Raw genomic sequence first — 11,857 nt, forward strand, 5'->3', positions numbered from 1 at the left:
TTCCTGCAGCAGCACAGGCTCTGACCATACTGTGCCTGTGTATTCTCTGCTCCAGCCCAGCATGGCTCTTGGCTGCCAGTTGGTCACGTTGAACAGAGCTGGTTCCATTTCAGGGACATGCCCTGTCCAATAAACTTTCCAAGCCAGGCTCACTATGAACTGAAAGAAACATGCTCCTATTGTAGACTTGAGTTCAGCTTAGTCTGAAGTACAGTTGGGCTAGAAAAGCCCAGGAGGGGCCCATAGTGAAGCCATACCCCCTCTAGTCTCCTGGTTACGACATGCAGCAAATAGAGCCTGACGTTTCTCGAAAGCTGTTAAGCCATGACAAAAGTTCAGTTATCTACACTGTTGGAAAATGCTGATATACAGTTCCTTGACTAGCCAGTGGCGAATCACTTCCCCACACATGCCAATGCAGGTAGTCTGGTCTTACAACTTAGTTCAGGATTGGTGAATTCTGTCTCATCAGTGGTGTTCTGTGTCACTCAGAGAAACACTACAGATATTTGAGGGCCACGCTTACATTAGAAACTGTCCAAATAGCCCCCCATCCTGCAAGATGGCGGGTGAAAGAATTGAGAAGCCGGATACTAAGGAGAAGAAACCTGAAGCCAAGGAGGCTGATGCTAGTGGCAAGGTGAAAAAGGGTAAGCTCAAGGCTAAAAAGCCAAAGAAGGGGAAGCCCCACTGCAGCCAAAATCCTGTCCTCACCAGAGGAATTAGAAGATATTCCTAATCTGCTATGTATTCCAGAAAGGCCTTGTACAAGAGGAAGTACTCAGCTGCTAAATACAAGGTTGAAAACAAAAAAAAGAAGTTTCTTGCAACCGTTACAAAACCAGTTGGTGGTGGCAAGAATGGTGGTATCCAAGTGGCTAAACTTCACAAAATGCCTAGATATTATCCTACTGAAGATGTGCCTCAAAAGCTGTTAAGCCGTGACAAAAAGACTTTCAGCCAGCACATTAGAAAACTGCAAGCCAGCATCACTCCCAGGACCATCCTGATCATCCTCACTGGGTGCCACAGAGGCAAGGGGTGGTTTTCCTGAAGCAACTGGGCAGTGGCTTGTTACTTGTGACTGGATCTCTGATCTTCAATCGAGTTCCTCTGAGAACACATCAGAAATTTGTCATTGCCACCTCCACAAAAATTGATATCAGCAATATGAAGATCCCAAAACATCTTACTGATGCTTACTTCAAGAAGAAGAAACTGCAGAAGCCTAGGCACCAGGATGGTGAAATCTTGGACACAGTAAAAGAAAAATATGAGATTACAGAGCAATGCGAGATTGATCAGAAAGCTGTGGACTCGCAAATATTACCAAAAATCAAAGCTATTCCTCAGCTCCAGGGCTGCCTGCGATCTGTGTTTGCCCTGACAAATGGTGTTTATCCTCACAAATTTGTGTTCTAAATTTCTTTAACAGAACCTAATTAAAGAACTGATAACGTTTAAAAAAAAAAAGAAAGAAAGAAACTGTCTAAATAAATACTACTGAAAAATGACAAGACAAAGAATGGGAGATGATATTTCCCACACATATAACCAACAAAAGATGTGTCTGTAGACATGAGAGCCAAACAATAAGAACCAAACAATTTTTTTAAAAGGGTAAATAAGCAGTTCACCAAAGGGAAGACATGAATGGTTAATAATATATAAAAAGACACTGCCTCAAGAAAAGAAAATTAAAACTTTGAAATAGTCCAACTTCCTCATAGAACTAATGGTTATAGCTTTTCTTTTTTCTTTTTTTTAATAAACTTGGAAATTGGCCCTCCCAAAACTTGAAACTTACATTTGTCTAAGTTCCTTTCTCAGGAAACCGACCCTCAGGCTTACAGTAACAAGGAACTAAAACTCACTAGATCACTACATCCAGACTATAAGATGCCAGAGCTCACCTGTTTACCAACTCCTTTTCCTAACTCCTCTCCAGTTCCTGTTTTCTACATTCCTGTCTCATTATATAAACCCCTGATTTAGTGGAATAGACGGGTGGATTTGAGACTAACCCTTCTGTTCTCCATGGCCGATATCATTCAAATAAAAAGTCTTCTAACAATATTTGTCTCAGTGATTAGCTTTCTGTGCAGCAAGCAATAGAACTCCAACCAAACCCCTGGCATTTCAGTAACACTTCAGTGAAATATTGTTTCAGACCAATCAGATTAGCAAAACCTAAAAAGACTGACAATACCTATCAATGAAGATTATAACAATGAGAACTCATATAGTGCTGGTAGAAGTCTAAACTGGTATTTGACTTTGCAGAGCAATTTGAAATTGTAGGGGTCCAAAATCTACATATCAGGATACAACCAGAAAACCAAAAAATTTCAGGTATTAAAACCAAAGGACTTTAATCCATGGAATAGGTTTTCTATGGATTGAAAGAGTTGCAAAATCAAATAGTAGATAACAAGGCTACCAGGGATTAGCAACTTCAGGAAACAAACCACTGCCACCCCTAATATATAGAGAAAAGGGTGGGGTTACAGAAGACCAGGAGTTAATTGAAGTTTCTGGGATGAAGTTAGAACCTGGGGCGATACTCTAGTGGATGCTGGAGATACAGAAGTGACACCACCTGAGACTGAGAGGGAGACAAGCACTCTGGCTTCTCTCCCACCTCCCTCTCCCAACACTCCCACCAGTGCCCTCCAGCGGATAAACCCAGAAGCAAGCAGGGTGACCCAGGAGCCTGGGAAATACAAATTATGATCCTTAAGATACAGAGTAGAGCTGGGCTCATTGGCTCAGCCCGTAATCCCGCGCCTTTGGGAGGCTGAGGTGAGTGGATTGCCTGAGCCCGAGGGTTCGAGACCTGCCTGGGCAGTGAGACCTCATCTCTACAATAAATCAAAAAATCAGTCGGGCGTGGTAGCGCATGCCTGTAATTCCGGCTACTTGGAAGGCTGAGGCGGAAGGATCGCCGGAGCATAGCAGGTTGAGGCTGCGGTGGCCGGGAGCAGCCACTGCACTCCAGTCTGGGCGACAGAGTGAGACTCCAACTCAAAAAAAGAAATAAATAAAAAATAAATTAAATAAATAAATAAATTTCAAAATATATAGTGTAATACCATTTATAGGCAACAAGATGATTGGTTAGATAGATAGATAGATTGTAAAAGTTGAAATATAAAGAAAAACTAAGAAATTCTTATTGGCCGGGCTCGGTGGCTCAGCCTGTAATCCCGCACTTTGGGAGGCCAAGGTGAGTGAATTGCCTGAGCCCGTGGGTTCGAGATCCGCCTGGACAACTTGGCGCGACCTCATCTCTACAATAAATCAAAAAATTTAGCCGGGCGTGGTAGCGCGCGCCTGTAGTTCCAGTTACTTAGAAGGCTGAGGCGGAAGGATCGCCAGAGCCCAGCAGGTGGAGGCTGCGGTGGCCAGGAACGTGCCACTGCACTCCTATCTGAGCGACAGAGTGAGACTCCAACTCAAAAAAAAGAAGGAAATCCCAATTTGGGGGGTAAAAGGGGGATGTGATCAGGGAGAGACACACTGAGGGTTTCACATGTAATAATGAAGTTGGCTGATGGATACATGAGGGCACTGTGTAGTTGTTTATAATGTTGTATCTAAAAATATTTCATAAGAGCATTAAATTTTAATTTTACAAAGGAGTTTGGAGAAGTCTGAGTGATAAAGGCCTGGACATTCCAAATGGCAGGAAGCAACTCCATTATATTTGTTTTGGGGGCCAGCCTGAGGCAATTGACAAGTGCAGACTGGCCCAAGACACTTTCTCTCCAACTCTCTCTCCCTTGACTCCAGTGTGGTTAGGCAAACAGTCATTCCCTGCGCACCCACCCCGCCCCCCCCTCCTCTAGACATGCAGGCAGGTCTCACTGCAGTGGCATTTTCCTGACAGTCTGTAGATGTCATGGGTAATAGTTACACTTGAGGACACAATCTCAATTTTCTCAGTTCTCAAGCAGGCGCTGGTTCTGTGTCTCACAATTGCCAAAAACATGTTTCAGAGATCCTCAAGGGATTCCTTTGAACTACTACCCTTTAGGCCTGTTAGACAGCAGCATTCTCTAAGTACCACAACAGAGCTCCAAACATCACCCTCCCCCAAATCTCCTTTCTTCACTCTAAGCCGTTTTCATTCTCTTTCTTTGGCTGAACAATTAAACAGGACTCTTTGCAGCCAGCACGGTGGTTCATGCCTGTAATTTGAGAGGACAAAGCAGGAGGATCGCTTAAGTCCAGAAATTCGAGACCAGACAGGGCAACATAGGGAGACCACATCTCTACAAAAAGAAAGAAAAAAAAAAAATCAACTGGTTGCAGTGGCACGCCCATGTAGTCCCAGCTACTTCCAGAGACTGAGGCAGAAGAAGGATCACCTGAGATCAGAAAGTCAAGGCTGCGGTGAGCAACCATCATGCCAATGCACTCCAGCCTGGGCAACAGAGTGAGATTCCGACTCAAAAAAAAAAAAAATAAGGCGGCGGGGAGAGCTATGCTTGGTTTAATGCTCTGCTGCTGCTGTCTGAAATATCTCAATAATTTTTTAACAAGAATGTTGCACTTTATTCCCCCCGCTTTTTTTTTTTGAAAGCTGCACTTTCATTTTGTAAGGAACCCCACAAATTATGCAGCATACCCTGGGTATTTGTGGGACAGATATTGCCTTATACATATGCATTATCAGATATGGAATTCTGATAACTATCACATTGACTTTAATCAAAACCAAGGCAGGAAGAGTCCCAGTCTAACATCTTATTATTCACCGGCTTATAATCTGCCTTCCCTGTAAAGGAATGTAAAGTCTACCAAGGCAAGAACTATTAGTCTATTTAGTTCAAAACTATGTCTTCATCCTAGCATGGCATCTGGCTCATAATAAGTGCTCAGACTTGTTGGAGGAATAAACATTTATAGAAACATTAAATCTGTGCTTGTCCTAGAATACTTTTAACACTGTTTACATGCAAATCATATACCAGGTTTTATACAGAGGATATATTCTTGAAAAACTTGCATAATTCAATACAATTTTTCCACAGGACTAAGTATTGAGGGAGATGCTTTCTTGAAATCTGAAGCTATTGTATCACATTTGTGCTTTAATGCTGTTTTTTATTTTCTCAAGATTATCACTAAAGTTTTATGGAGTACTTGCTGTAAAATGCACCATGGGAGTTGTCTGGGCTTCTTTGCAATATTAGCACATCCCAAGTTCATTCAAAAATTCCTGATTTTCAGGTCCACTGTCAGTATTAGCATTTTCACCACTACTTAATGAGTACTCAGATGAGTGATTACTTCAAAACATAGAAATATGATTGATCACAATGGCTCATACCTGTAATCCCAGCACTTTGGGAAGCCAAGGCGAGAGGATTGTCTGAGCCCAAGCGTTCGAGACCAGCCCGGGCAACTTGACAAGACCTCGTCTCTAAAATAAATCAAAAAATTAACTGGGTGTAGTGGTGCCTGTAGTTCCAGCTGAAGCAGAAGAATCTCTTGAGTCCAGCAAGTCAGGGCTGTGGTGGCTCTGAGCATGCCACTACACTCCAGCCTGGGCAACAGAGTGAGACTTCAACTCAAAAAATATATATATAGTTCATATTACAACAGTAAATGTAAAAACAAAGCCATCACCACAGGTACCTGCAGGATTTGTGATCCAAAGAAACCACAGGCTGATGCATGAATCTCGACAAAGGGATGCAAGTATTTCTCTTTACCCACCCAAATTCCACGTGACAATAACACAAACCAGTTTACAGCTTATTTGGCTTGCCAACCTTGAAACTAATTCTCAAAAATTACGGTATTTGGCCAGGTGCAGTGGGGCTCACACCTATAATCCCAGCAACCTGGGAGGCCGAAGCAGGACTACTTGACCCCAGGACTTCGAGACCAGCCTAGACAACATAGTGAGACTTCATCTCTACAAAAAAATAAACTAGTTGAGTGTAGTAGTGGCGCACTCCTGTAGTCCCAGCTACTTCGAAGGCTGCGGCAAGAGGATCTCCTGAGCCCAGGAGGTCAAGGCTACAGTAAGTCATGATCCTGCCACTGCATTCAAGTCTGGGGGACAGACTGATTCCCACTCAAAAAAAAAGGGTATTTGCATTAATTCAAATTATACAGATAAAGTGAGACATTACTTATCGGCTTTATATTTGACATTTGCATATTTAAATGTATACAAATACAGCCATACTGTATTAGCATAGATTATCTGGATTTTTTTTTTCCAAAAGCTGCACTTTCATTTTGTAAGGAACCCCACAAATTTTGCAGCATATCCTGAGTATTGATAGCCTTGTGCAACCCCAGAAAACATCACAGGGTGTTAGCAGAACAACCAAACACAAGGAGTACTTTAAATTCATTTGGTCCTCGTGGCAAATGAGGGAAGAAGTGAAATATCAGATTAATACTTAATATTTAAATCTTAGACAAAACATTTCTGAGCAAATCAGGAAGTGCTTTATTTACTCTGGTCCAAGTCAAAGGTAGCTGGATAATTAGTTTTCTTTAAACAACATTCAGCTTTGCTGACATCTCATTTTCCAAAAGCAGCTGTTAGCCAAATATAGTATTGTTTATTCACTCCCTGGGCGGCTGTTTTTAAAAAGCACTTCTTCTGGTAAAAATGTTGCACCACATAATTGGAGATAACAGGAAAAGTAGGAGTTGCTGTTTGTATTTAAATAAATATCTGCTCAAAAGTCCAGTTTTCTGTTTGTGAATAATCCTTTTATTTTATGCCATCATGCATGCTGATTTATTGCTTATTCCTTGCTTTTTGGTCATGCTCGGAAATAATCCAAACATGGTAGTGCACGACATATTTCTTTCGAAAAAGGGTAAGTGGTGAAATTGAACTCTGCCTTTTTCCTTTACTATATATCTATTAGATATTTCTGTGCCAGAGACCTCATAAATATGTAATAATTCAAGTCTGTAATCCCAGCACTTTGAGAGGCCGAGGTGAGGAGACTGCCTGATCTCACGGGTTCGAGAACAGCCTGGGAAACTTGGTGAGACCTCATCTCTACAATAAATAAAAAAATTAGCTGAGCGTGGTAGCTCCCACCTGTAGTTCCAGCTACTTGGAAGGCTGAGGAGGAAGGATCGCCTGAGTCCAGCGGGTCGATGCCGGGGTTGCTGTTAACATGTCACTGCACACCAGCCTGGACAAGGGAGTGAAGACTCCAACTCGAAAAAATTTTTAAAATGTGATATTAACTATCACAGTATATTTCTTATTATGTGATACATACTTTTAACTAAAATGTAATTGGGTGAAGTTTTTTTATTATTCCTGTTTGGAATACAGGTATTTAAAAATGCCCGAGTATCTGAGTTAGATCTCTGACTACCCTTCAGAGGGCAGAGAATGAAACATGCAGTTGCTCCTACAAAGAACACTCCCAGTGCCGACCATTAAAGTGTGCTTGGTCTATAACTACCTGCACTGTTGGCCCTTTCACTCCTAACTTTTAGAAACTGAAAACCCACTCTATGCAACTTTCTCTGGCTTCTACTTCCTCCTCGATGGTCACTTGTGTTCTTTCTTGCCTGAATATTTTATCCTCAAAATATATAATTTCTTCCTTGACTTCACTATTGATTCTAACATCAAGATCCGAGCTGATCTGAAACAGAGCAGAAATCTTTTAAAACCAGAAGTCAGAAAACCCAGGTTCTATTTCTCATTCTGTTGCTGAAATCTGCAGCCTCCTCACTGGGAAAATAAAGACTGGACTGAATGATGTCCAACATCCCATTCAACTCTAAAGTTTTATGATTTCACTAAATAGGAAATATGATTTATTGCCAAAAGTGAGTAGGTTACATAGTGAACACCAACATTTGGGGTGAGGGCTGGTGTTGCTCTTTGGGGTTATCCAACCTGCTATGACCTTCTGCTAGCACGGGTAATTAAGAGCTCCCAAACATTGCATTTGTCAGCCAGTTCATGGGGTTTCAGGTTGATGTTAACTGGTCAAAAATGTAGCATTTTTGACTCATTTGGGAAATTGCAATCTTTTTGTTCTGAGCCATTTTCCATTAGTGCTTGTGCATGAAAAGTATTTTAAACAAGAAGTCAAGGCGTATTTCTAAAACTGTTCAGATTCTAGCAAGAAGATTTAAGATGGAGCAAATGCTCTCTTTCCCATTTGGATCCCAGAAGCAGTGAGCACACTTCATGAAGAATACATTTATATTTTCTTGCACATAAATACATTTGTCATGATACCAAAACCATTGAGACAAATGGCTATGTTCCGCCAGGAAATGTATCTTTTCTCTCTGTATTAGAAAGAATGTGTTATGGTATAATTATTCTTGTGGCTTTATAGTTCAGAGCATTTTTATAGTATAGGAAGCTTCTGTCTACTGAAATAGCATATGGTACTTAATTACCATAAAGCTCTTTACAAATATAAAGAACTATTAATACTCATTAGTAAATAAATTCTCCAAATACATTCTGCTTTTGTTATTGCATTATTTCCTTAACAGAGAAGTATAGCATAGTCTTGCTACCTCAGGGAAAGACTGCATATAGAAAAGTATATTTTAGTCTACTCCTGATTGGTAGAGTAGGTACCAAATGTAAACATTCCTCAAGTTTGTAGGTTCTTGGAAAGGTCAATAGGTGTACAAGTGTATTTATATCGGTACCAATAATACAACCGATATTAGGGATTGTAGTAAAAATGATTATGAGCAACATTTTAAGAAGAGCTTTTAATTAAGAGACATTTAATTATGAAAGGATTTATAACTACAAGGGTACCTACATGAAGATTTAAAATTATCCAATTGTTGTATTGGTTTTGATAGCTGTATCCACTGGGATCTGAGATTCAAATACAAAAACCAACTGTAGTAGGTTAAGCAAACACACACACACCCCACCTAGGAGGAACACTGTGTGGCTCACAAATAGTAAGGCTACTAGTATTGCGGGACCCAGAGCCTTGGGTCCAGAACCAGGGACATCATGCTCCTAGGAATCTTTCTCATGTTGGCTCACTAGAGTGTCTCTCAGGCTCTTCAGCCATACATCATCCCAGTTTAGCAATGCCGACAGAAGGAAAAAAATGGGTCCTGGGTCTGTGAGGTGTTTGCCCATCCCTTGCTATTGCTGGCTTGTGGTATATACTGACTGATCCAATAATCCAGTTCACCCTTTGTGATTGAGTAGAGAGCCAGAATTAAGAACCCCAATAGGGCCACATGCAGCAGTCAAGTTCCCCTAATAAAAGGGGATACTGCAACTGAGTAGGATAGAAAACCAGCTGGACCGAAGACCGTACTCTACTTTGGTGATCTTAGTCCTTTCAACCTTGAAACGGGCTTCCGATGACCTGTCCAAGCTTCAGAACTAGAGGTCAGTAGACCTGGAGTTATTGGTTCTGACAACGCTGGGCGTGGTGCTTCTTAGCCTGCCTGGGCTGCCCTGGCTTTGGCATTTGCCTGTTTCTTCTTTAGTTTCTTCTTAAAGCCTTGAAAACTAAATACATGTTCTCTTGAAGGATTTATCTTGGGAACAAACATGATGCAAGTAAAGTCTGAAATCCCTTGCTCTGACATTTACTAGCCTTGTGACCTTTAGCAAGTAAGTTACTTAAGTTCTAGGCACCTTAGTTTCATCATCTGTGAAATGGAGATTCTCTCTCTTCCAAAAAATAGTGGTTGCTCATAACGGATGTGTAAGAATAAGTAGCTCTTACCAGTGGTGAGGTGCCCCAACTTTAAACAACCTTCAGGACTGGACTAGTGTCTAATGCCTAGACCAAGACAGTAAGGATGAAAGAACAAAACATGGCCCTTCCTCACAGACTTAACAATTTAGTAAGAAAGAAAATAAATGTGCCTATGTGTAATAAAAGACAAAAGTGTTTATAAAAAGTAATATGTGGAAAAACTGCCTTGAAAGTTTAAAGGAAAAAGATACCACCATGTGCCAAGAGCTTTACCTACACATTTACCTTAGCAGTTTTTTTTTTTTTGGAGTCTCACTCTGTCACCCAGGCTGGAGTGCAGTGGCAAGCTCGCACACCATAGCCTAGACCTGCTGGGCTCAGGCGATCCTTCTACCTCAACCTTCCAAGTAGCTGGAACTACAAGTTGCGAGCTACCACGTCTAGCTTATTTTTTTGATTTATTGTAGAGACCGGGTCTCACCAAGTTGCCCAGGCTCGTCTCGAACCCCTGAGCTCAGGCAATCCTGTCACCTCAGCCTCCTAAAGTGCTGGGATTACAGGCTTGAGCCACTGCGCCCGGCTAACTTTAGCAGATTTAAGCGCCAATTACTGTGGCAGAAAAATAGCTCTAACTGGCCTATTTTCATAATTTATTTGAAAAGCTGAATACAGGACATTTAGGACACCCTAAAAAATGCAGGATATGTCTTATATAGGCAGAATACCTGGCAACTCCATCTTCATCCCACACAACAATCCTATCAAGTAGGTATTTATTATCCCCACTGTACAATCGAGGGAATAGATGCCCCAAATGATTTGTTCAAGTTTATGGACAGAAATGGCAGAACTGGGAACCAAACTTGCATTTGTCTGGCTCTAAAGTCTGGAATCTTTATATCATACCACATACTCTTCTCAACCATAACAATGAAATATTTAGATTTCAATTCCAGTTCAACTTCTAATTGTGTGCCTGGTCTCAGGTCAATTTCTCCAGTATTTCTGTGATTTCTCAGGAAGTTAACTGAATAGCTGAGCTTCTGTTTAGCTCTCCAGAGAACCATCTCTCTTCTGAGAACCACCTTGGTTCATCATTACCTGAGAACTTAGGAAAGTAACGATAGGCAGCCCTGAACCCACTGAATCAGAAAACGCTTGAGGATGGGCTCAGCAATGTTTCAACGTCTTCAGGAGATCCTAATCTCAGTTTGAAAACCATTGACCTTCAGCATTCAAAAGAAATGCTATTGCTTTTGATACCTTTTGCCTCCTTGACCAAGTCCAAGACTCCTAATACATTTTTTTTGAAGTTCTTAAGGTGTCTTTAGAAACTTGGTATTTACTGTATGGCATGAGACTGACAATGTGTACTCTTGCTTTTCCAAACCCTTTATTAAACTTCACTTCCTTCTCCAAGCAAATGAAGTCACAATCCTTGTCAAATACCCAATACCATCACTGTCACACCTTTGCCTCTCCTGAGCCCCATGCTTAAGTCTGAAATATCTTTCCCTCGTCTGGGTCTTCCATGCTTTAATTTGCCCCTCTACCCTTCACTCTCCCTTTAGTCATTCTCTATATATCTTGTCCCAACCCATGTAAACAACACCTTCTATTCTCTTCATGCACACAGCCCACAGCCATCACTAAAAGCCTCTGTCCACAATGCAGACCATTCTATGGCCCCATGACCATTCACTGATCTCAGTTTTAACATGACAACTATTGAGACATGAATAAGACTTAAGTTGACATATTATGAACTAAAGTGTGCTTTATAATGGAATGAATACAAAAAAGGATATTCCATCCAATAAAGCTCAAGTCTCCTCAAGCATTTAAAAATATAATTTAAAAATTATTTTAGCCCGCTACTCTAAATTCCCAAAGAACTTTTATTAGGCCATTTTATTCACTCAATTCTCACATGCTATTTCTTCAAAACTTTTTGAGTTGGAGTCACACTCTATAAACGGCCCAGGCCGGAAGGCAGTGGCTCACAGCCACTGACCTGCTGGGCTCAGGAGATCTTCCACCTCAGTCTTCCAAGTAGCTGGAACCACAGGTGTCACCACCATACCTGGCTACTTTTAAAATTTATTGTAGAAGCCGGGCTCGGTGGCTCAGCCTGTAATCCCGCGCCTTTGGGA

The 11,857-nt window shown here is 41.3% G+C and overlaps 1 pseudogene across 1 annotated transcript; it reads left to right on the forward strand.

The window, feature by feature from the left end:
- Positions 1-562: 562 nt before the first annotated feature.
- Positions 563-1,459, forward strand: LOC103267343 (annotated as a pseudogene). The gene has a single exon (XR_002482361.1). The product of XR_002482361.1 is annotated as a 60S ribosomal protein L6 pseudogene (transcript).
- The last annotated feature ends 10,398 nt before the right edge of the window (positions 1,460-11,857 follow it).

This window comes from Carlito syrichta, unplaced genomic scaffold (assembly GCF_000164805.1).
Source record: "Carlito syrichta isolate Samal-C Ts95f unplaced genomic scaffold, Tarsius_syrichta-2.0.1 Scaffold308110, whole genome shotgun sequence".
NCBI classification, from domain to species: Eukaryota; Metazoa; Chordata; class Mammalia; order Primates; family Tarsiidae; genus Carlito; species Carlito syrichta.